Source organism: Schistocerca gregaria, chromosome 2, assembly GCF_023897955.1.
Source record: "Schistocerca gregaria isolate iqSchGreg1 chromosome 2, iqSchGreg1.2, whole genome shotgun sequence".
Lineage (NCBI taxonomy): Eukaryota > Metazoa > Arthropoda > Insecta > Orthoptera > Acrididae > Schistocerca > Schistocerca gregaria.
The window spans coordinates 142,074,493-142,098,100 of NC_064921.1; the positions used below are offsets into that span (position 1 = coordinate 142,074,493).

General features: G+C 42.6%; 2 protein-coding genes across 2 annotated transcripts in view; one reads left to right on the forward strand and one right to left on the reverse strand.

Annotated features, from left to right (window-relative positions):
* Positions 1–23,608, reverse strand: part of LOC126336529 (proline-rich protein 2-like) — a 59,337-nt gene that overhangs the window by 35,677 nt on the left and 52 nt on the right. The window lies entirely within an intron of this gene.
* The window catches only part of LOC126336538 (proline-rich protein 2-like), a 479,405-nt gene continuing 467,155 nt past the window's right edge, over positions 11,359–23,608 (forward strand). Inside the window, exon 1 of the transcript XR_007564974.1 lies at positions 11,359–11,393. The gene's annotated coding sequence lies outside the window, so the exon portion shown is untranslated. The remainder of the gene's footprint in view (positions 11,394–23,608) is intronic.

Consider the following 23,608-nt stretch of genomic DNA (forward strand, 5'->3'; position numbering starts at 1 on the left):
TTATGTGGGTCCAACGTACGCCGCTGGTGGTCATGGAAAGCGCCGTAATTGCTGTACGATATGTGAATGGCATCCTACAACTTACAGCGGAATCATGTCGGCATCATATTGGCAAGGCATTCGTCTTCATGAACGACAAATCGCACCCCCATCGTGCAATCCTGTGAATAACTTCTTTCAGGATAACGACATCGCTCGACTAGAGTTGCCAACATGCTCTCCAGATATGAAACCTATCGTACATGCGTGGGATAGATTGAAAAGGGCTGTCTATAGACGACGTGGCCCAGAAACCAGTCTGATGGATCTATGCCAAATCGTCGTTGGGGAGTGGGACAATTCAGACCAACAGTGCCTTGATAAACTTGTGGATAGTATGGCACGACGAATGCAGGTATGCAAGAGGACGTGCTACTGCGTATTAGAGGTGCCAGTGTGTTTAGAAATCTGGACCAGCGCCTCTGATGGACCCGCTGTATGGTGGAACAACGTGCAATGTGTGGTTTTCATGAGCAATAAAAAGGGCAGAAATGATGTTTATCTCTATCCCAATTTTCTGTACAGGTTCCGGAACTCTCGGAGTCGAGGTAATACGAAACGTTTTTTGATTTGTGTATAAAAAACCTGTCTAGGTGATAGCAGCGTCACCTGGCGAGGAACGACTGCGAGTCAGACAGGCCTACGGTTCACGTAGTATCAGAGATCGTGCTGTCCTTATCTAGAAGGGATACGTCATGTCATCTATCCGAGTTCGAGCGAGGGCAGATTATGATGGCCCGGATGCTCGGCGAGAGCATTTCGGAAACGGCTCAACTTGTTGGTGTTCAAGGAGTGCTATGGTGTGTCTTCGACACGTGGCGAAACCAAGATGAAACCACGACGAAATGTCGTATGGTGGCAGCGCCTCATTACAGATATCAGACCTCATAGGCTCGGCAGATGATAATGATGTTTGGTATGTGGTGAGCTCAACAGCGCGGTCATCAACAACCGCACGAAGTCCTAACTTTTACACAGTCCAATTTTTTACATAGTCCAATCCAGTCACTGTGACAGATGACGACGACGACGATGATGATGATGAAATGATGAAGGCAACAAAAACACCCAGTCTCTAAGAAGAGACATCTCTAACCTGGCCAGGAATCGAACTGGGACCCTCTGATCCAGAGGCAGTAACGCTCGACACTAGACCACGAACTGTGGACATAAACTGGTCAGATTGATACAACAGGAACTGTGGTATGTGCTCCGAAGTGGTGGGTTGCTTCTGTGCCGTCTAAGACGCCATTCGCAGAGACATGTACAATATAGACTGAGGTGACAAAAGTCATGAGATACCTATTAATATCGCGTCCGATTTCCTTTTATCCGACACTGTACAGCAACTCGACCTGGCATGGTCTCAACAATTCGCTGGAAGTCCCCTACAGAAATATGGGCGTGTTCCACCACTATAGGCACCTGTAGTTGGGAAAGTGCTGGCGGTGCAGGATTTTGTGCATGAACTGATCTCTCGATTATGTCCGATAATGTAGGGGGATCTGGGTGCCCAAATTATACACTCGAATTCTATAGAATGTACTTCAAATCAAGTGCGAAGATTTGTGGCCGAGAGACATGGTGCCTTGTCATCCATAGAAATTACATTCTTGTTTGGGAAATGAAGTTCATGAATGGCTTCAAATGATTTCCAAGTAGCTGAATGTAGCAATTTAAACTCAATGATCTGTTCAGTTGGACCAGAGAGCCCAGTCCATGTAAAGAGTTGTTGACAACTTGACAACGTCCATGGCTTTGGGAGATCTTCGCAACACTCTAACCCTACCATCAGCTCTTAGCAACTGAAATCGGGTTTCATCTGACAGCAGGGGCCATATGTCGGTCGTTTGGTCCCACAGTCCATTTACGAGAAATTTCGGTGTACTATCCTAATGGATAACTTCGTTGTAAGACCGAAGTTGATTTCTGCTGCTGTTTCACGCAATATTGCTCGCCTGTTAGCCCTGACAACTCTACGGCAACGGCACTGCTCTCAGTCGTTAAGTGAAGGCCGTCGGCCACTACGTTGCCGTGATGAGAGGTAATGCCTCAGATATGGTATTCTCGGCACAATCTGGACACTGTGGACGTCGGAATATTGAATTCCCTAGCAATTCACGAAATGGAATTTCCCGTGCCTATAGCTTCAACTATTATTTGGCTTTCAAAGCCTGCTAATCCCCGTCGTGTTGCCATAATGTCGGAAAGATTTTCAAAATGAGTAAAAATGGCTGCTCCGCCAATGCACTGCCCTTTTACACCTTGTGTACACGATACTGTCGCCATCTGTATATGTGGATATCGCTGTCCCATTACTTTGTCACTTCAGTGTACGACACGATACGCGTTGCGACTTGCAATACATTGTACTACAGATAGACGTGTCAGTCGAACCACGTGACTGGTTGTAGATTGCATTTTAAGTTCGTGTTCAACTTCCTTACGTATTGTTTGATTTCGTTCATTCTGGGTAAGGACAAACTGGTTCTAAAATGGTTGTTTAATAGATTTGGGAGACACTGGGTTGATCACAATTGAGGATACTGTAAAAGCACAGTTCCGATCCCATAGTGATATTACGTAGATTGGTCATATTCTAAAAGAATTATCCTTCATGTGCTGTTATAAACTTGTGTAGTACTTAAACATTTTATATAAGTGAGTAGCTATTTTACCTTTTCAGTATTCTTTTGCCTATTCACTTAGATATTTTACATATTTCCTTTGAGACCTCTCAAGGATTTCTTGAGTACTTCGGTACACTTGTTCAAACCGGGCTTTGTCCTATCTGAAACAGTTCGTCATAGGCAGTTCGTATTGGCACCCCTCTCTTTGTCAATATATCAATGAATTCCTGCAAATGATACCTTCTTGCCAATACTCCATGAGCCAATGACTGACTCATAGTTATTTTATGGCTGTAATTACCAAATATTAGTATGTTCATGAATTTAGAAAGTGTATCACGCTAGTTGCGTCAAATTAAACCTCAATGTGAACTGTGGTTCAACTTGTTGAGGGAGTCCGCTATGAAGCGGTGTTTCGTACATTTCACACCCCTTGCTGTCTCAATACGTCGCCTAATTCTTCGCTGTGATTTAGACTTCATCGTGATCTAGCTGCCTAGCTTACATCTTTCTTATTCGACAAGTTTTAGTGTATGTTTCTGTTTCCAAAGTAGGTATTACACATGAAATTATATCCGTATATGTAGGAGAGCTGAGAAAAAAGATTCCACTTTTAACTGCTTCGTTGAAGTAAAATGGTTTTCGAATCTGTTGAAAGCACCGCGGTCTCCCTGCGAAGCTTGTCATTGGTGTAGGAAGTGAGAGCCTTGCAGTTATTTTCCGGAAAGGCTTCTGCGCTCACCTAGTGCTCTGCATAAACCCCGTCATTTATCTGTGCTGCACGACTGTTCACAAGTGACACCCCGCACTCCTTCATATCTATATTTAACGCTAAGGTTTTAGTAAAATTAGGTGTGAATTCCGATATTGTGAACGCCAAACTACTAGTTTCGACGGAATCGTGTCTTTATCTTCAGATTGACATTAAACTTTACGTATACATTCACAGACATGTGTCGTCGACATTTTGAGAACCAAGTAGAGATACATTAAAAAAGTAAACGACGAGCCTTGTAGAGTTTCTCAATGTATTTACACTTAGTTCTCAAAACGTCGACGACACATCTAAGTGAACATTATACACAAAGTGTAGTGCCAGTCTCAAATTGACAGCATGATTCTGTCGAAACTAATTATTGGAATAAAGATCTTAAAGCCAAGTGATTTTGCCTTTCACAAAAAGTGTACAAAATTCCGATACTTTCGCAGACATACTCTTTCTGCTTGATGCCGTAGAAACCAATGCTTCAACTTGAATGTCTCTAGTAACCGCGTTCAAAACAAATTGTCCATTTCCACTATCAATAATGTCAATGTACTCGTAGTGAATTTCCTAGGAAGCTATTTGATTACGCAGCCCCGTTCAGTCCCCTTAACCAAACTGGTTGCAGAGCCCATTTTGTACGAACTACACATGCTCTAATGTCTACGTCGTATATCCGTATATCATGTTTGGAGATAATTTTTTATGCGTTAATTTTAAGGGTTTCGTGTAATTAAATTTGAAGCGATGAATTTTTTCTCTAGGAATGTCAAACATACGTGAAACCTAGAGGGATACATTAACTACGAACATTAGCTTTCTCCACTTTTGAAAGATCCTTCGCGAACTTTTTCTCCCCTTGTTCCGAAAAAAGGTATTTCATTTCCTGAGTAGCATTCTCCTATCACCATAAAGGGCGACCTCAAAAGGACACTATCATATTCTCCGATATTTGATTCATCGGAGTAAACAGTTGGATTAAACTCTACTAAGAAGTTCAATAAACAAATTTTATGAGAAATAAAACTAATCTAGAAAATGTGAAATTTGACACGATACTGCCACGATGTATGATAGATTTACATGTACCGGTATTGAAGCTTGGAGATGCAGTTCAGACTCGTTGTTGTTGCAGATGTGTAATACATATATCACAGACCAATAGGTCTTGATTCAGACCGAGCGAGGTGGCGCAGTGGTAGCATACTGGACTCGCATTCGTAAGGACGACGGTTCAATCCCGCGTCCGGCCATCCTGATTTAGGTTTTCCGTGATTTCCCTAAATCGCTCCAGGCAAATGCTGGGATGGTTCCTTTGAAAGGGCACGGCCGACTTCCTTCCCCATCCTTCCCTAATCCGATGAGACCGATAACCTCGCTGTTTGGTCTCTTCCCCGAAACAATCCAATCCTTAAATCAGAAGAGGAAAACCATACGAGCTTCCATTTGTAAGAAGGAAGATGTGAGGCTAAGGAAAGTTTACTGTAGTCAGCTACCAAATTCACATTGAGCGAACATTAATTACTGGAATAGTTCTCTGAAGGGAGAATGCAGTGTAAGGACAGTTAGGTTATGTACAGAGAACGTAAATGATAATAATAGGTTCTGTGGCAACAATGATCGGGAACACAAAGTTACATCGTGTGACCTCTCCTTATTATCATATCAATAATATTGATTTATCATTTAAGAGTTAACGGAGTAGTTGTTTTGAAGCTTTGCAAAGGAGAAAATAATACGTGGGAAGGAGAATGAGGGTCAGTCTCCACGGCATAAACGTAACTGCTAAAAAATACAATTAGATAATTTTCACATTTAGCAGTAAAACTAACAGCGTCGTGAATGGAAATGAACAGAAGAAATATAGGCTTTGAGTTGTCTTACTCCTACGTGTTACTACAGAAACAATTACATCACGGTCAAAACGTTTTTAATAGCAGATACTGGATGATTGCACAAGAAAAGCCAATATGAAAATTTGTGTGATTCTGTGATACATAGCACGAGTCCTGTTGAAATCGGAAAAATCATACAAGTACCAGGCTGTAACATTTTGTAGGGATATCAAATGGAATGATCACATAGGATCTGTCGTGGGTAAAGCAGGTGGTAGACTTCTTTTTATTGGTAGAATACTGGGAAATGCAGTCAATCTACAAAGGAGACGGTTTTCAAAGCACTCGTGACATCGATACTAGAATATTGCTCAAGTGTGTGGGATACGTACAAATAGGACTAACAGGGGATATTGATCGGATACAGAGATGCTGGAGAAGCTGAACTGGAAGACTCTTGAAGACAGACCTAAACTATCCCGAGAAAGTCTATTAACAAAGTATCAAAAACAAGCTTTAAATGATTATTCTAGAAATGTATTACATCGTCCTACGTATCTCGCACATAGGGATAGTGAAGATAAGATTAGAACAATTACTGCACCCAAAGAGAGATTCAATCATTCTTCCCGCGTTCCACACGGGAATGGAACAGGAAGAAGCCCTAATAACTGGCACAATGAGACGTACCCCCTGCCACGCATCTCACGGTAATTTGCAGAGTATATATCCAGCTGTAGATGTAGATACTAGGGGACCGCTCCGTGAACCACGTAGTGCATGGAAACCAAAATCAAATTAAGTAAAATACAGGAAGCGTAGAACTGTCTGACTGGACAGCAACTTGAACCCTATGTCTTAGAAATGCACGTCCAGTGCACATATGATTGTACCACATCTCTAGGCTATTAGAGTTTCACGAAATAATTCTACAAAATACACTCCTGGAAACTGAAATAAGAACACCGTGAATTCATTGTCCCAGGAAGGGGAAACTTTATTGTCACATTCCTGGGGTCAGATACATCACATGATCACACTGACAGAACCACAGGCACTTAGACACAGGCAACAGAGCATGCACAATGTCGGCACTAGTACAGTGTATATCCACCTTTCGCAGCAATGCAGGCTGCTATTCTCCCATGGAGACGATCGTAGAGATGCTGGATGTAGTCCTGTGGAACGGCTTGCCATGCCATTTCCACCTGGCGCCTCAGTTGGACCAGCGTTCGTACTGGACGTGCAGACCGCGTGAGACGACGCTTCATCCAGTCCCAAACATGCTCAATGGGGGACAGATCCGGAGATCTTGCTGGCCAGGGTAGTTGACTTACACCTTCTAGAGCACGTTGGGTGGCTCGGGATACATGAGGACGTGCATTGTCCTGTTGCAACAGCAAGTTCCCTTGCCGGTCTAGGAATGGTAGAACGATGGGTTCGATGACGGTTTGGATGTACCGTGCACTATTCAGTGTCCCCTCGACGATCACCAGAGGTGTACGGCCAGTGTAGGAGATCGCTCCCCACACCATGATGCCGGGTATTGGCCCTGTGTGCCTCGGTCGTATGCAGTCCTGATTGTGGCGCTCACCTACACGGCGCCAAACACGCATACGACCATCATTGGCACCAAGGCAGAAGCGACTCTCATCGCTGAAGACGACACGTCTCCATTCGTCCCTCCATTCACGCCTATCGCGACACCACTGGAGACGGGCTGCACGATGTTGGTGCGTGAGCGGAAGACGGCCTAACGGTGTGCGGGACCGTAGCCCAGCTTCATGGAGATGGTTGCGAATGGTCCTCGCCGATACCCCAGGAGCAACAGTGTCCCTAATTTGCTGGGAAGTGGCGGTGCGGTCCCCTACGGCACTGCGTAGGATCCTACGGTCTTGGCGTGCATCCGTGCGTCGCTGCGGTCCGGTCCCAGGTCGACGGGCACGTGCACCTTCCGCCGACCACTGGCGACAACATCGATGTACTGTGGAGACCTCACGTCCCACGTGTTAAGCAATTCGGCGGTACGTCCACCCGGCCTCCCGCATGCCCACTATACGCCCTCGCTCAAAGTCCGTAAACTGCACATACGGTTCACGTCCACGATGTCGCGGCATGCTACCAGTGTTAAAGACTGCGATGGAGCTCCGTATGCCACGGCAAACTGGCTGACACTGACGGCGGCGGTGCACAAATGCTGCGCAGTTAGCGCCATTCGACGGCCACCACCGCGGTTCCTGGTGTGTTCGCTGTGCCGTGCGTGTGATCATTGCTTGTACAGCCCTTTCGCAGTGTCCGGAGCAAGTATGGTGGGTCTGACACACCGGTGTCAATGTGTCCTTTTTTTCATTTCCAGGAGTGTGCATTTGGAATGGATGTCAGTAGTGTGGCTAAAACGAGAAGGGAGCAATGAAATCGAATCATAGGGGAGAATGTTACGTCTCGATTATGATGTACCTAGTATCACGTGATGGTCCCTGGTCGTTGTTTTAGTCCATTGACTGATTTAAAAACAATAGGAAGTAATGCGCACTGGGGACTGTCCTAGCAGTTTACATTTTCTACGTTGTTAGGCACGATATTATATTCTTCGTAACATTCGCAAAAATTACCATTTCTTAATATTTAAGTGCTATGTAATATACTGAAGTTATTTAGAGGGTAGTGTTAGTTTTTCGATTACAGAGTCTTATGGTGAGTAAAATGCTGTATAATTTTAAACCTAGTTACATACTTTGTGGACGTTTAGGCCACACTTCGTCGGTTGTGTGCCGTCTTGTATCTGGAAACACAAGACGGTCTCCTATCATAGAACACGATACATTTCCAAATGAACTCAGTTTCTTTAACGCTTTAATAACTTTTCTTGCTTCAAATTGGAAACTATATTACTTACCAATGGTTTATGTTCCTAAATGTTTTCAACCTATAATGGTTTTTGACAACCGTTCTCCAACATTTGATTTCACTTAAAGATTACTGGTGTGTAGTGAAGTAGGATATTAAATAAGACATTGGAAAGATTTTTTCGATTGCAACACTTTTTTAGTCTGTCGAGAAACTGAAGAGCGAGCGCGCGAGTCCCCACTTTGCCTACCCTGCTACGTCACAGGGCGCTCCTACAGGCTGTTCCACAACGTAGTACAGTCCCTTGCCGAGGCGCGCCCTTTAAATCTGTGGCGACGCCGTGTACAGACACGTCCCGTCTGCGTTTATTTTTAGACAAATGCGTTAAGAGTATAAGGAAAACAAAAGACGATAGCTTCTTCGACACAAAACATTATAGAGTAAATAATATTAACATAAGAACGGAAGTCAGGATTCTACTACAAATATAGAACCGAATACCTATTCGTATGAATGTCCTCTATTCGTAAGACGAACCAGATATAGTGCAATCAGTCTGTAGAATTTAAGGCTTGTTCTTACTTTGTGTTTCTACTAAAAGGTAGAAGTTTTCTTTAAAGGGCTGCATTAAAACTTAACAATTCTTGCAACACGAAGAGTGTTTAAAAAGTAACTAGAAATTTATAATTACGTGTGTTGTATTAGTTCGATTCGTACTGCTTTTTTTGTCATTGTCTTCGTAAACAAGTCTGAAAAGTATTTCCCGGTAAATCCCATTTCACACAATATCTTGTGTAAAACATCTTTCTGCAACGAAAATGTATTTTTTTGTTTCACGCCAGTATTTTCCGTAATGTGGGCATTATTTTTTGGTTTATGTAAAAGTCCTCCTCGTTTGTTGAATGACCAATTTTGTGAAACCGTCTATAACGATGGGTTTCCTCCCTAAATTATTAGTTTTTTTCGCGGCGCTTCCAGTAAAGGATGCGCCTTATTTTCGCGTTCCTTCCTTATGCGTCCTATTTTGGCGAGGCTGACGTTTGCATAAACTGCAGCCCTTTGATTGGGACTGGTAATATTAGGCAACAGTTCTTTTTGTGTAGCCTCCTTAACACAAGCTGTAATAACGTTAGAGACGATCTAACGCTCGTTCTGCGCAAATATCTCCTACGTATTCTGCACGTTTTCTTGCAATGCATGGCGATTATCCATCACTTCCGGATACTGAAGTATATCAGTGAGTACACAAAAACAACGATTGGCAACTAAGATCCCACGAACAGAAACGACGTATATTACTGCACACCGAACTACACCGCTAGATAGGTGCCTTGTAGGCCAGTGGCAGGGTTCTTCCGGGAAAGGCACTTCCCCCACCAAAAGCGCTGCTCGCTCTTGAGTTTACAGATAGACTATATATATAAACAGAATGTTCGTCCCTAGGAACATGATGAAACGTTTCTGTCTAGAATGTATAGTGCAAGAGAATCGTCAGGGTTAATACTACTATGAAAACTTTTCCCAGTATTTCACGGAAAAGTAAATTACTGATTATTATGCAGACGTCCAAAGACGGAAATCTGATAAAAAAAACAAATAATTGAAATTAATGATTACTGTCAACAGATTAAGTTACGTATTCACTAATTAGGAGCTTAACGTCTATTAACATCGTGAGGCACGAAACATTAAGTCACTGAAGTGACTGCCGATGTCATTGTTCTAATATAATTGAACGATCAACCAAAATGACTCTTACGTAAACAATATACGTAAGGATTGAAATGAAATGATACAAAATCCAATCTCACAATGGTTCTGCTTAGCGATATTGAATAAGTAACGAAAAAACATGTAACGTCTTCCGTTCTTCTATCCTCTAAAAATTTGTCACCAATCCCTTCTTTACACTCTCGCAAAAGGAAGATACCAACATTCATAGAAAGTTATGGTTATTTTAATGGGATATTATCACACATTTAAAAAACGACTTATATTTTATCTAAAGGCGAAGTACATAGAAACGTGTGCTTACTCTGCAACAGCCAGACAAGAAAAGACGCCACAGAATGGCGAGAAGAAGTGACATGCCACATCATTTGTTTTACAGCAGTAGATATACAGAGTTCCTGTCCCTTTGGCCACTTTAACAAAAGTATCTGAGAAAAGGTTTTATTAGGATTTTAATTATGAAACTTATTTTTACGTAGAAAAACAAAATAAAAAGTGCACAATATATCAGTGCATTAATATGTTTCTATCGGTATTTCTCATTTCAATCTTTTTGCTGTCATACATTCAGAAGGGGGAACGTATATATCCATTTCATGGCTAGCATAAATAGCGTTATAATGAACATGTTATGGACGTACTTTGTGACAGATTTTCCCACGTGGAAAAAACTTAGTGTCAGGGATATTGTCTCTAACTTAAGAAAAATTCATCATATGAATTCTAACATTTATAAATGGAACAAGAAAATATATACAACTGGTCTTGCAAGGCTCTCTAGAAGTTAAAGTCTAAATGTCTTCGATGTAAAACGCTCAGTCCTACTCTACCCTACTCTAATACACTGAGCAGAACATTCATGTGGTGCATGAAATCATGTTTTTATGATCTTGTGAGTACTAATCTACGTATTAACACTGATGATAAGTGAAGAACAACAAAATGATTATACGAAGTTTGACTCTTCCACTGCACTCCGAAAACGCTAAATACTTCGTAGTGCCACCTTATAATAAAAACGTAACAATTACCTCGTCACTGTTGGATTCTCCTTTTCAGAAGTAGGCTTCAAATGGCTCTGAGCACTATGGGACTTAACTGCTGTGGTCATCATTCTCCTAGATCTTAGAACTATGTAAACCTAACTAACCTAAGGACATCACACAAATCCATGCCCGAGGCAGGATTCGAACCTGCGACCGTAGCGGTAACGCGGTTCCAGACTGTAGCGCCTAGAACCGCTCGGCCACTGAGGCCGGCTCAATAGTAGGGTTTCCACACAGTCAAGACACCTATGATGAAAAAAAAGAGAGACAATATGCTGTTCAGTTAGTCGCAGCTGTGCCGTGTAGCCTTGTGATACAACCAGTTCGTCCACTTTCTCACTCGGATTACAGACTCTGTTCGCTTCCTTTGTTCGAGTCACGAAATTACGAGTACTCCACGTCAGGCGTTGGCGAGCCTTATAAAAGCTCTGTGGCCCGCTATCAACTCAGCACTTCCATCACCATGAGGGCGACAGTGACAGCTCTCCTCCTGTGTCTTGTGGTGAGTGGTGTGGGCTGTAGACTGAGAAAATACAAATAGAAATTAGTGTTTCATGTAACTTTACTGGTACAGTCACGTCTACACCCTTTCTGGAGACGACTGTATAAGTAAAAGCAAGTGTTTACCTGTACCGATGTTTATCTTCATAATATTTATTTATTTATTTATTTATTTAACCTGATCAGATTATCGCCATCAGGCCCTCTCTTACATCGGACCAGTGTTCCACACATGCAGCATTTCACACATCAGCTTACTCTAGTGACAATATGAATAAAGAGTAGTGACTAAGACCTACCTGTAATTAAGTAAATGCGGCAGTATTTTTACAACAGGTGCTATACATACAGATTATGATAAAAGCAATAATAAAATGTAATGATAAACATGACTAAGACTTAATAAACTAAATGCTGGCAGTATTTTTACAGCAGGTGCTATACATACAGATTATGATAAAATCAATAATAAGCAATAACAATAACAGTAAAAAAATCAAATAATAATGACAAACATGAGAAGGATTGGCAATAGTAATGAAGGTTTGTGCAGATGTACATAATATCTTGGTGTGTAAAGTAGATTATTACTAGTTTAGCGTGTTTTGGGGAATGGGGATTTAAGGAGGGGGAAAGAGGGAAGTAATGAGGTGAAGTGCATTCATTTACAAAGGAAGGCATTACTGTTGCTTAAGTAGATACGTCATTAACTGTTTTTTGAAGCTGGACATGTTTTTAAGTTCTCTAGCATAACGAGGAAGGTTATTCCAGAGTCGGGTTCCCTCTACTGTAAAGGACTTGGAGAAGGTGACTGAGCGATGCAGTGGAACGGAGAGGATTTTATTATAATGGGAACGTGTGTTTCTGTCATGTTGTTCCGACATGAGCGTTAGGGACGAGGAGAGATATGAGGGACATTTTACATTTAGAAGGCAGTAGATGAGACAGAGTGTATGGAAATCTCGTCGTTTGTCTGCACGCAGCCAGGACAATTTTGCATATGCTGGTGAAATGTGATCAAAAAGTCGAACATCACAGATATATCGGACGCAGGCATTCATGACCAGTTCTAGACGTCGGGAATTTTCCTGAGAGAGGCCTTGTAGGATAATATCGCTGTAGTCAATGATTGGGAGTATAAGCGTTTGTACTAATTTCTTTTTCAGATCGAAAGGGAAGAGTTTTTTATATTTTTGTAGGACATGAAGGGATGCTGATGCTTTTTTGCACACTGCAGTTACGTGCTCTGTCCAATTTAGATTTTCATCTATTATTACTCCCAAACTCTTTGCTGAGGGAGAGAAGTTAATATTTGTTCCATTTAGGATAAGAGGTGGTAAGGATTCCCGATGTTTTGGGCTAATGAGCTTAGAGTGATCAACAAGTACCGCTTGTGTTTTAGATGGGTTTAGTCTTAGACCTATGTCCTGTGCCCATTTTGACAGTGCATCGAGGTCAGTATTGAAATTTTCAATAGCTTTCTTGAGATTGCTTGGTTTCGCACTTAAATACAACTGAAGGTCATCAGCATACATATGGTACTTGCAATAGGTCAGAACCTATGACACATCGTTGACATACTGAGAGAAGAGTATAGGACCTAATACTGAGCCTTGGGGAACGCCTGACATTACCTGCCGCCATTGTGATTTTATATTCCCAGATAGGACGCGTTGCTGACGAGACGTCATGTATGAGCGAAACCATTGCACTGCACTTGGTGAGAAATTTAGACCGCTAAGTTTGGCCAGTAAGATGTCGAAGTCGACAGTATCAAATGCTTTGCTGAAATATAAGAAGCAAATGATAGTCGCTTCTTGTCTGTCCATGGCAAGTTTCAGGTCATCTGTCACCTTTATCAGAGCAGATGTTGTGCTTCGATGTTTACGGAAACCTGATTGGTATTCGTCTAGTAGGTTGTTAGTAGTGAGGTAGATGGTGAGCTGGTCATGAACTATATATTCTAAGTCCTTTGATAGTGCAGGAAGAAGGCAGATGGGGCGGTAGTCATAGGGTGCTGTGGCTATGTCCTTTTTAGGCAGTGGCTTAATTTGTCCCAGTTTCCAGGCCTCAGGGAAAACACTTGTGATTAATGAATCGTTGAAAATGTCTGTTATAGAGGGCAGTAGTTGGTCAATAATAAGTTTTACCATCTGGATACTGATACCATCATGTCCAGTAGTTGCTGATCTAATCCGCATTATGGCTTTCTTGACGGTACTGCAAGTGACGTGCTGTAGATAGAATTTTTCTTTGCTACAGTCGTTCAACCCCATGAAGTAATCAATGATACTCTGTTTTTTTTTTTTTTTTTGCGGTACAATTTTGGTTGTAGGTAACGTGAAGAATCGGTTTAGTTTTTCAGCTGGGACCATGTGATTTTCTGCAACTTTTATTTTGCCTAAACCGAGACTACGAAGATTTTTCCACAGGATAGCTGGCCTGCATCTATTGTCAGCTAATGTACGGGCCTGTCTGAGCTTAGCGTTTCTCACCGCTTGACTGACTTTGTTTCGTTTCTGCTTGTATACAGCATGATTTTCAGGTGTAGGGTGTATCTTGTATGCTCGATGTGCAGCATCTCTGAGATTCATGAGCTGTTTTAGTTCATCAGTCAGCCATGGTGCAGGTTGCCTTTTTACTTTTCTGGTCTTTATTGGAGCATATTTGTCGTACAGTCGAGTAATTTTGTTAGTGAAATCCTGGAGTTTGTCGTTTATGTCCATGAGGGGAGTAGAGGTCATCCCCCAAACTATTTCTTGTGCCTCAGTTTCGAGTTCAGGCAAATTTATGCGTTTGAGATCTCGGTATGTAGACAGTGTTTGTTTCTTTCTAGGACATTCTAGTGAATACGTCATGGAAATGATGTCATGGGCAGACATGCCAGGCGCAGATATTTGAGAGGTGCGGATTATTCTGTTCGGAGATTTCGTTGCGAATATATCAATGAAAGTGTGACTGGTAGTCGTGTGATGAGTAGGTGCCAGCTGAAATAGCGTCATATTTGAGGAAGAAAGCATCCTCTTAAATTTCCCAGTGGAAGGACTATTGCACAGAAAATTAATGTTAGTGTCACCTGCTACAATTACATGTTCATATGACGATTCGAGACTAGAGAGGGCAGTTTAGAAGCAGGCGAACCCACCTACTTTAGGAGGTTTGTAAAGGACACATATTAAGCACTTTCTGTTAAGCGATTTGATCTCTATGAACATATATTCCACTTGTTTATCTACATTGTTGTCGGATGTGTGTAGTACTGTAGGTGACAAATCAGAGCGTATGTACGCCCCTACTCCGCCCCCTCGTCTGTTGCATCTGTCGTGCCTGAGAAAGATATAGCCATCTAGGTTTACGGAAGTTGTAGGAATACTTGGTTTGAGCCAAGTCTCTGACAAAAGTATTACGTGTATATCAGCAGTCTGAAATATGTATTTGAACTCGTCGAAGTGAGCTGGCAGAGACTGGACATTTGCATGTGCAATATGCAAGTTGGTGCGTTCAGGTGTTGATTGCCCGAGGAGGCTGCCGACCGATGTTTGCGGGTCGTGGTTGACGGTGACAAGAGGGTCTGGCATGAGGAATGCGGAAGGCGTGTGAAGGAGGGGGGCGAGGGAGTGTCCTCACAGTTCTGTGCAGTCAAATGAGAAAACGTGATAATTTACGCGCATTTGCGGATGATATATTTATTTATGCATTTATTTTACCTGGCAAGATTAGGGCCTTCAGGCCCTCTCTTACACCTAACCAGGCATACTCAGATTGAACGAGTTACAGTTTCTAAATAACATTAAGGACATTTAACGTATTATGCAGTATTGATATTAAACAAAAAAAATTGAGATTATAACAGAAGTACAATGATAGTTATAACAATAAAAATAATTATAACAATCAAGAATAATAATGATAATAATAATGATAATAGTAATAACAATAATAATAATAATAATAATAATAATAGTGACTAAGTATATGAAAGTAAACTAAACATACATTTCTTTTGTGAATGTCAGTTAGTTGGGAATTTTCTCGTTATATTCTTGCAGCTTGTGAGTTATTCTCATCGAGCAGAGACATAAGACGATAGAATGGGGTGAGAGAGATATATAAGAGGTAGATAGGTTAGAGGAAGAGAAAAAGAATGGTAAAATTCGAAGCTGTGATGGAGAGGAGAAAGAAAGAGATGAGAGGGGCACAACAATGGTGGCTATACCGTCCCTAATATGTAAGTTTTGAGTTCCCTCTTGAATGCTGAGTGGTTCTGGATAAGACGCAGATCACAGGGAAGCGCGTTCCATAGTCGTATGGCTGAGATGGAGAATGACACGGATATAGTAATTCTGATATTAATTCTACACGAAAAAGATCAACTGAAAGTACCAGAACTCAGAGGAGGAAGCAGGTCCAAAATTTATTTTTCCGAAAAATAAATAGAACTTCCTCAAACCAGATGCAGGTTGTCCGTTCACAGTACGTGAGAGAGCTGTGGTTGAGATTCAGGGACTGCACTCGGCACGTAGGCGATCAGATCCCCTCCAGTCATCCAGCTTTCACTCTGCATTGTTCCACTGAATCGCTTAAATCAAATGTCATGCTGTTTCCTTAGATAACATTCGCCGAATTCGCTGAAGAAATCGGGGGTTGTGATTCGTCTCTAATGAGCGTGCTATCGACAAGTTGTTAGTCGTTAATCTTCTTATCTTCTTCCTTTCGTTCCGTATGTTTCCCGTAACAGATTCTATACAGAATAAGCATGGAGGTCCTCTACGAAGATGTCAAAAGTAATATGTCATGCCAACAGCGATGCTTGTTTCTCGATCCTCGAAAGTATGAAGCCGCATCCACCATACATCTAAGTTGCCCCTTCTAACGATTCCTAAGAGGCTCCGTAAGTGGGTACACAGTTGCTGAATAAAACTACAGTTCTCTGTATACTACCTAGCGAGAAAGCCTAATCTCATTACAGTTTCTAGGACATAACAGAAACTGCACTGCTTTCGAATAATCTTGCGTTCATAATGTTGCTGCCAACTCATTTAAAAGAGAATTTATCACGTAGTTAATAGTACACCATTGTACTACAGGTGCCGCAGCCAGGAGACTCCACCTGGCCCTCCTGGACCAACTGAGGGGCCACAGCCAACCGGACCACCTGGCCCACCAACTGGAGGTCCTGATCCGACAGGTCAGCCTATTGGAAGTCCTGAGCCAACGGGGCCACCTGGCCCTCCAACTGGAGGTCCTGAACCAAAAGGTCAACCAACTGGAGGTCCACAACCAACTGGAGGGCCCCAACCAACTGGTGGACCTCAGCCTACTGAAGGCCCACAGCCTACTGGCCCACCACGGCCACCAGGACCGCCTTCTGGGGGACTTTGGAGTTTCTAAATTCCTACACACGCATCTGCGAAACATCAAGACATTTCAGCCGTAATATTTGCGATTAACTCTACCTGTTCTGGAAATCTCTTTGTAAAATTATTTCTCATTAAATCAGCATTGAAAAATCTCCATAAATGTTTCCGTCATTTGTAAAGTGTAACGAATAACCTACTAACCCAAAAAATAGTAACTCTTTATGAGGGGGATGAACTTGATGTCAAAAAAGCTGTGACAGTTTCGTAAGTTATGCAGTCTTGACTGTGTAATTAGTGACTTCAGTGTGTACTCTATATGATGAAATGTGCTAATCTTGCACCACGTCAGGCTAGGTATCCAAGGATATTTCAGTGTAACATTCAAATGTAAACATTATAACCTATTTTCTGGTACAATAAGTGAACAAATGAAATTATGTGATTTCTCCTGGCGTATGACGGTAGCGCGATCTTAGAGACAATATTTGGCAACTAGTACGAATGTCAAAACTAAACTGCATAGAACAGTTGTCAGACATGCTCTTGAATTTCGTTTCTGTTTCATCTTAGCGACAAAGATTATGACAGTAACCTGCCATAGCGTAGAACATAAATATGTAATTTAACCTCTCACGAGAGATCGCCAAATCTGACTCCATCTCCTCATTATTTCAATGTGTTCGTGGGGCCTATTACGGTCTATTTTGAAATACATTTTTACAGTTCAGAGTTAAGCATACAGATATGGCAGCGTTTCCAGAAGTTTAACGATGACTGCAATTACCAAAATCATCTTACTTTTCTTAATGAAGGAGTAAAATAATTCTTTAGAGTCAATGCTTTTACCGTACCTATTCACAACGACGAAGTGGCGAAATATATCTATGTAAGTATTCACATAACATAGAATAATATCAAGTTACACTTATGACCCAAAATATTATGATCAAATGCTTAATAGCTTGTTTGTCCGTCTTTGGAACAAAATACATTACTGATTTTGGGTATTAGGAATTCGACAGTTGGATGGTAGGCTTTTGGTGGTATGTGACGTTTGATGTCTACGCTCAAGTCATGTAATTCGCGTAAATAACGGGCCGCTGATTTGAATACGCGGTGGTGGCGCCCTATAGTGATCTAAATGGGTTCCATAGGATTTACATCAGGCAAATTTAGTAGTCGAGATGTCAGTCTGAGTTCGCTATAATGCTCCTCAAACTACTGTATGATGGCTCTGGCTGCGACATATGGACTATTTTACTGCTGAATGATGACATCGCCGTCCGCAGCTCGTAGTCATGCGTAGCGTTCTCGCTTCCCATGCCCGGGTTCGATTCCCGGCGGGGTCAGGGATTTTCTTTGCCCCGTTATGACTGGGTGTTGTGTGATGTCCTTAGGTTAGTTAGGTTTAAGTAGTTCTACGTTCTAGGGGACTGATGACCAGAGATGTTAAGTCCCATAGTGCTCAGAGCCATTTGAACCAATTGGATGACATCGCCATTGATGAAGACGTGAAGTATGGAGGGATGCAGGTAGTTCGCACCTGTGAGCGTGTCTTCGATTACTAACGAAGGGCCCATGCAAGCGCAGGAGAACGTTTCCTGTAGCATAATACTGCTTGCATCAGGCTAGGTCCGTGATGCGATTCACCTTTCGAGCCGCCGTTAACCTCGATGACGGCCTTTGTGGAGAGGACGATGGACCTAGTGTAGCAAAAATGTGATTAACCCAAAGAGCCGACACATTCCCACAGACCGACGGCCCAAACCCGATGGTCCCGTGTCCTCTGCAATCGTTACTGACGACGTAGCTGAGTCAACTTGTGAACACGGAGAGGTGGTCTACTGCGGAGCTCCTTGCGCAGCAATGTACCATGAATGGAGTGCTCCGAAACATTAGTGTGTGCAGCAGTATTGTGTTCTTTTGACACAGATGGGACAGGTCACCTGCTATCCTACGTTACAAAGCGGAGAAGTCTCCAAACCCCACATTCTGTAAAGAGTCGTCGACGTCCAACCCTTTAGCTCCTAGTGGCAGTTTCACTGTCCTTCTATCTCTTTCCGTAGACTCTTACGACAGTAACACTTGAACATTCGACCAGCTATACCGTTTTCGGGATACCCGTCCACAGTCTCTCCATAGTAATTATCTGACCTTTTTCAAAGACGCTTATCTCAATGTATTTCCCCATTTCCAGGCCATATCTTCGCCAGGCTGATTCCGTGTACCTGTCTGCTCCTCTTATGTACTTCTGTTAACTCCTCACATGCCCATAACGCCACCAGGGGCATCCAGTGTCGCGATGGTTAGTGGTTGTAACGTTTTAGCTTATCAGTGTATATGGGATACACAGTTCAATTACACAATAATGATACAACTATTATTACAAGTAAGTAGAACTACGTTCTAACCATAATTGACACGACAGTCACTAGACATGTAATCCCTACCCAGTACAACCCACTTTCCCAACCGTATTTGTTACATGCAAAGTGACATTATCAAAACCAGAGAAATTGTTGTGAAAGGAATGTGTAAAAACAGAGGGTGTTAATGAGTGATTAGTGGCAGTGGGCGGAGAGTGCGCATCTTCATTAAATATGCTCTTGCAAGTTGACAAAGCTCGTCCCCATACGAGTTGGCAAACCACTTCTACCGTCGCTGAAATGGGCTACTAGGTGCTGCCAAATCCACCGTATTCACCTGACTTCGTCATTTTAACTTCTGAAGGCCCTCCTCGAGCCGGCCGTTGTGGCCGAGCGGTTCTAGGCGCTTTAGTCCTGAACCTGGCTGCTGCTACGGTCGCAGGTTCGAATCCTGCCTCGGGCATGTATGCGTGTGATGCCCTTAAATTAGTTAGGTTTAAGCAGTTCTAAGTCTAGGGGACTGATGACCTCAGATGTTCAGCCCCATAGTGCTTAAGCAATTTGAAACATTTTGAACCCTTCTCGAACCACCTTTCCGAAATTTGTGAAAGTCCAAAATATGATATCCGTGTAGAGGTTTCTTCATAGACCCGAATATGTGGTAATCATATGGGGTCAAGTCAGGAAAATGTGATATTTTTGGGAGTGCCTGGAAGCCCACTTCAACGATGGAAGGTATGAGACCGCTTGTGGAGACGAACATTGCTATGTTGGTAGCTCAATTTTCGTGATGATAGATACTCTGCACATAAAGGCACCAATTGCTTGCCAATATACGTGGTGTTTATATCGTCCTTCCACAGAAACCACGTCATCCAGGGCTGTCCTTGAAGAACACACTCCTGGCCGTCGACACACGTGAGGACAGCAGTTGGGAAATTGCCCTGTACTGTGCAGGGATTACTCTTCTAGTGATTGTCAGGCCAGAGTACTGCACACTTAATACTATAACGGTAAGTCAAAAGGCGCACCATGACTGATGGGAAAAAATAAAGTGTAAATCAATAAGGAACGTTTCCAGAGTGAGATTTTCGCTCTGCAGCGGAGTGTGCGCTGATATGAAAATCCCTGGTGGATTAAATCTGTGTGCCGGACCGACACTGAAACTCGGGACCTTTGCCTTTAGCGGGCAAGTGCGCTACCAATTGAGATACCCAAGCATGATTCACAACCCCTCCCTAGAGCTTTAGAGTCGAAAGTACCTCGTCTCCTACCTTCCAAACTTCACAGAAGCTCTTCTGCGAAACTTGCAGAACTAGTACTCCTGGAAGAAAGGGTATTCTAGAGACATGGATTAGCTACAGCCTGAGGGTCGAATGTTCAAGTGCTACTGTCATGAGGGTCTAGGGAAAGAGGTAGAAGAACAGTTGGACGTCCACGACTGTTCACAGAATGTGGGGTTCGGAGGATTGTCTGCTCAGTAAAATACGATAGATGGTGACCTGTGGCATCTCTGGCGAAAGAGCACAATACTGCTGCACACACAAGTGTTTTAGAGCATACCGTTCGTAGTACATTTTCGAGCATGGAGCTCTGCAGCGAACGACCCCTAAGTGTTCACATAGTGACTCAACGACTTAGTGAACAACGATTGCAATGGACACGGGGCCATCGGTTTCGACCGTATTTCAATGGAAATGTGTCGGCTCCCTGGGTGAATCACATTTTTGCTACACTAGGTCGATGGTCGTGCCCACAAATGCCGTCATCGAGATGAACGGTGGCTAGAAACGTGCACCGAATCAGGGACACAGCCCACAGCTGAGTGGGAACAGTATGATGCTACAGGAGACATTCTCCTGTGCTTCCATTAAACCTGTGTTAGTAATCGAAGACACACTGATAGCTGCAAACCGACTGCATCCCTTGGCCGTTCACGTCTTCCCCAACGGCGATATAATCATTCAGCAGTAAAATACTCCGTGTATCGGAGCCAAAACCTTCATACCGTGGTTTGACGAGCGTTATAGTGAACTGACACTGTCACCTCGACGACCAAATTCGCCTGATGTAAATCCTACTTCGCCACTTTGTCGTTGTGTGTAGTTATGGTAAAAGCACTAATTTTGTAGAATCATCCGTGGACTAGATTTTACAACTTCATTAAGAAAATTGAGGTACGGTACTTTGATTATTTGAAATCGTTGTTAAACTTCTGTATGCGTAACTCAGAACTGTAAAAATGTATTTCAAAATAGACCATACTAGGTCCCACGAACACATTGAAATTATGAGGAGATGGAGTCACATTTGGCGATCCCTCGTGAGAGGTTTAATTACACATTTAGCATATATGCGATGGCAGATCACTGTCATAATCTTTGTCGCTAAGACGAAACGGAAATAGATCTCAAGAGCTTATACGACAACTGTTCGATTCAGTTTGGTTTTGACATTGGTGCTAGATGCCAAATATCGTCTCTAAGATCGCGCTACTGTCATACGCCAGGAGAAATCATGTAATTTCATTTGTGCACTCATTGTATCAGAAAATGGGTCTATAATGTTTACACTTGAATGTCACACTAAAATATCCTTCTATACATAGCCTGACGTGGTGCAAGATTAGGACACTTCATCATATAGAGTACATACTGATGCAACTAATTACACAGTCAAGAACTGGATGACTTATGAAACTGTCACAGCTTTTTTGACATCAAGTTCAAAGAGTTACTATTTTTTGGGTTAGTAGGTTATTCGTTACACTTTACAAATGACGGAAACATTCATGGAGATTTTTCAATGCTGATTTAATGAGAAATAATTTTACAAAGCGATTTCCAGAACACTTCTATCTGTAAAATCAGGTAGAGTTAAAAGTAAGTATCATGGCTGAAATGTCTTGATGTTTTGCAGATGCGTGTGCAGGAATTCAGAAACCCCAAAGTCCCCCAGAAGGCGGTCCTGGTGCCCCTGTTGGGCCAGTAGGCTGTGGGCCTTCAGTAGGGCTGAGGTCCACCAGTTGGTTGGGGCCCTCCAGTTGGTTGAGGACCTCCAGTGGGTTGACCTGTTGGTTCAGGACCTCCAGTTGGTGGGCCATGTGGCCCAGTTGGTTCAGGACCTCCTGTTGGTGTGCCTGGTGGTCCAGTTGGTTCAGGACCTCCAGTAGGTTGACCTGTCGGATCAGGGCCTCCAGTTGGTGGGCCAGGTGGCCCGGTTGGCTGTGGACCCTCAGTTGGTCCAGGAGGGCCAGGTGGAGTCTCCTGGCAGCGGCATGCTGACACCTGTCGTACAATGGTGTTCCATAAACTACATGATAAATTCTTTTTTAAACTAGTTGGCAGCAACGTTATGAACGCAAGATTATTCGAAAACAGTGCAGTTTCTAGTATGTGCTGGACACTTGAGCCATACTATGCTTTCTTGCTAGGTAGTATACAGAGAACTGTAGTTTTATTCAACAACTGTGTAGAAGGGGTACAACTGTGTACCCACTTACAGAGCCACTTATGATTCGTTATAAAGGCCAGCTTAGACTTAAGGTGGATGGAACTTCACACTTCAGAGTATCGAGAAGTGGAATGAGGCATTGCTTTTGACATCTTTGTAGAGGACCTTCATGAACATCGTGCAGAGAAGTAACGAGTATGAGAACTTCTCTAATCTCATTTTGTTTACAAATCAGCTGCAAACTTTTCAAAGACGTGATGACCAATGAAGACCTATTACTTAAAGTTAAGTGCGAAATTAACCAGTTATAGCTATACAGGACATTCGCCTCAATGAGAGGTATGGGAGCTTGTCATAAATGTTTGCTGAAACTGCTGTCAACAACACTCTGACACACTTACCGTAAAATGTTACATCAATATGTTTATTCTGTATAGAATCTGATACGGGTTACATACGGAACGAAAGGAAGAAGAAATGAAGATTACCGACTAACAACTTGTTGATAGCACGCTCATTAGAGCCGAATCACAGCCCCGGATTTCTTCAGCGAATCCACCGAATTTTATCTACGGAAACAGCTCGGAATTTGATTTAAGCGATTCAGGAGAACAACGGAGAGTGAAAGCTGGATGACTGGACGGGGATTTGATTGCCTACGTCCTGAGTGCAATCGCAGTATCTCAACCATTGCTCTCACTGGACAACCTGCATCTGGTTTGAAGAAGTTCTATTTATTTTTCGAACATGTAAACCTTAGACCTTCTTCCTCCTCTCAGTTCTGCCACTTTCGGCTGATCTGTGTTGAGTACAACTACGATCAGAGTTACTATATCATCCGCAAATGCGTGTAAATTATCATATTTTCTCATTTATATTTTGGGATAGAATACTATGAACATAAACATCGGTACAAGTAAATGCTTGTTTTTAGATTTACAATCGTCTCCACAGAGGGTATAGACGTGACTGTACTAGTAGAGTTATATGAAGCACGAGTTTCTATTTATATTTTCTCAATCTAAAGCCCACACCAC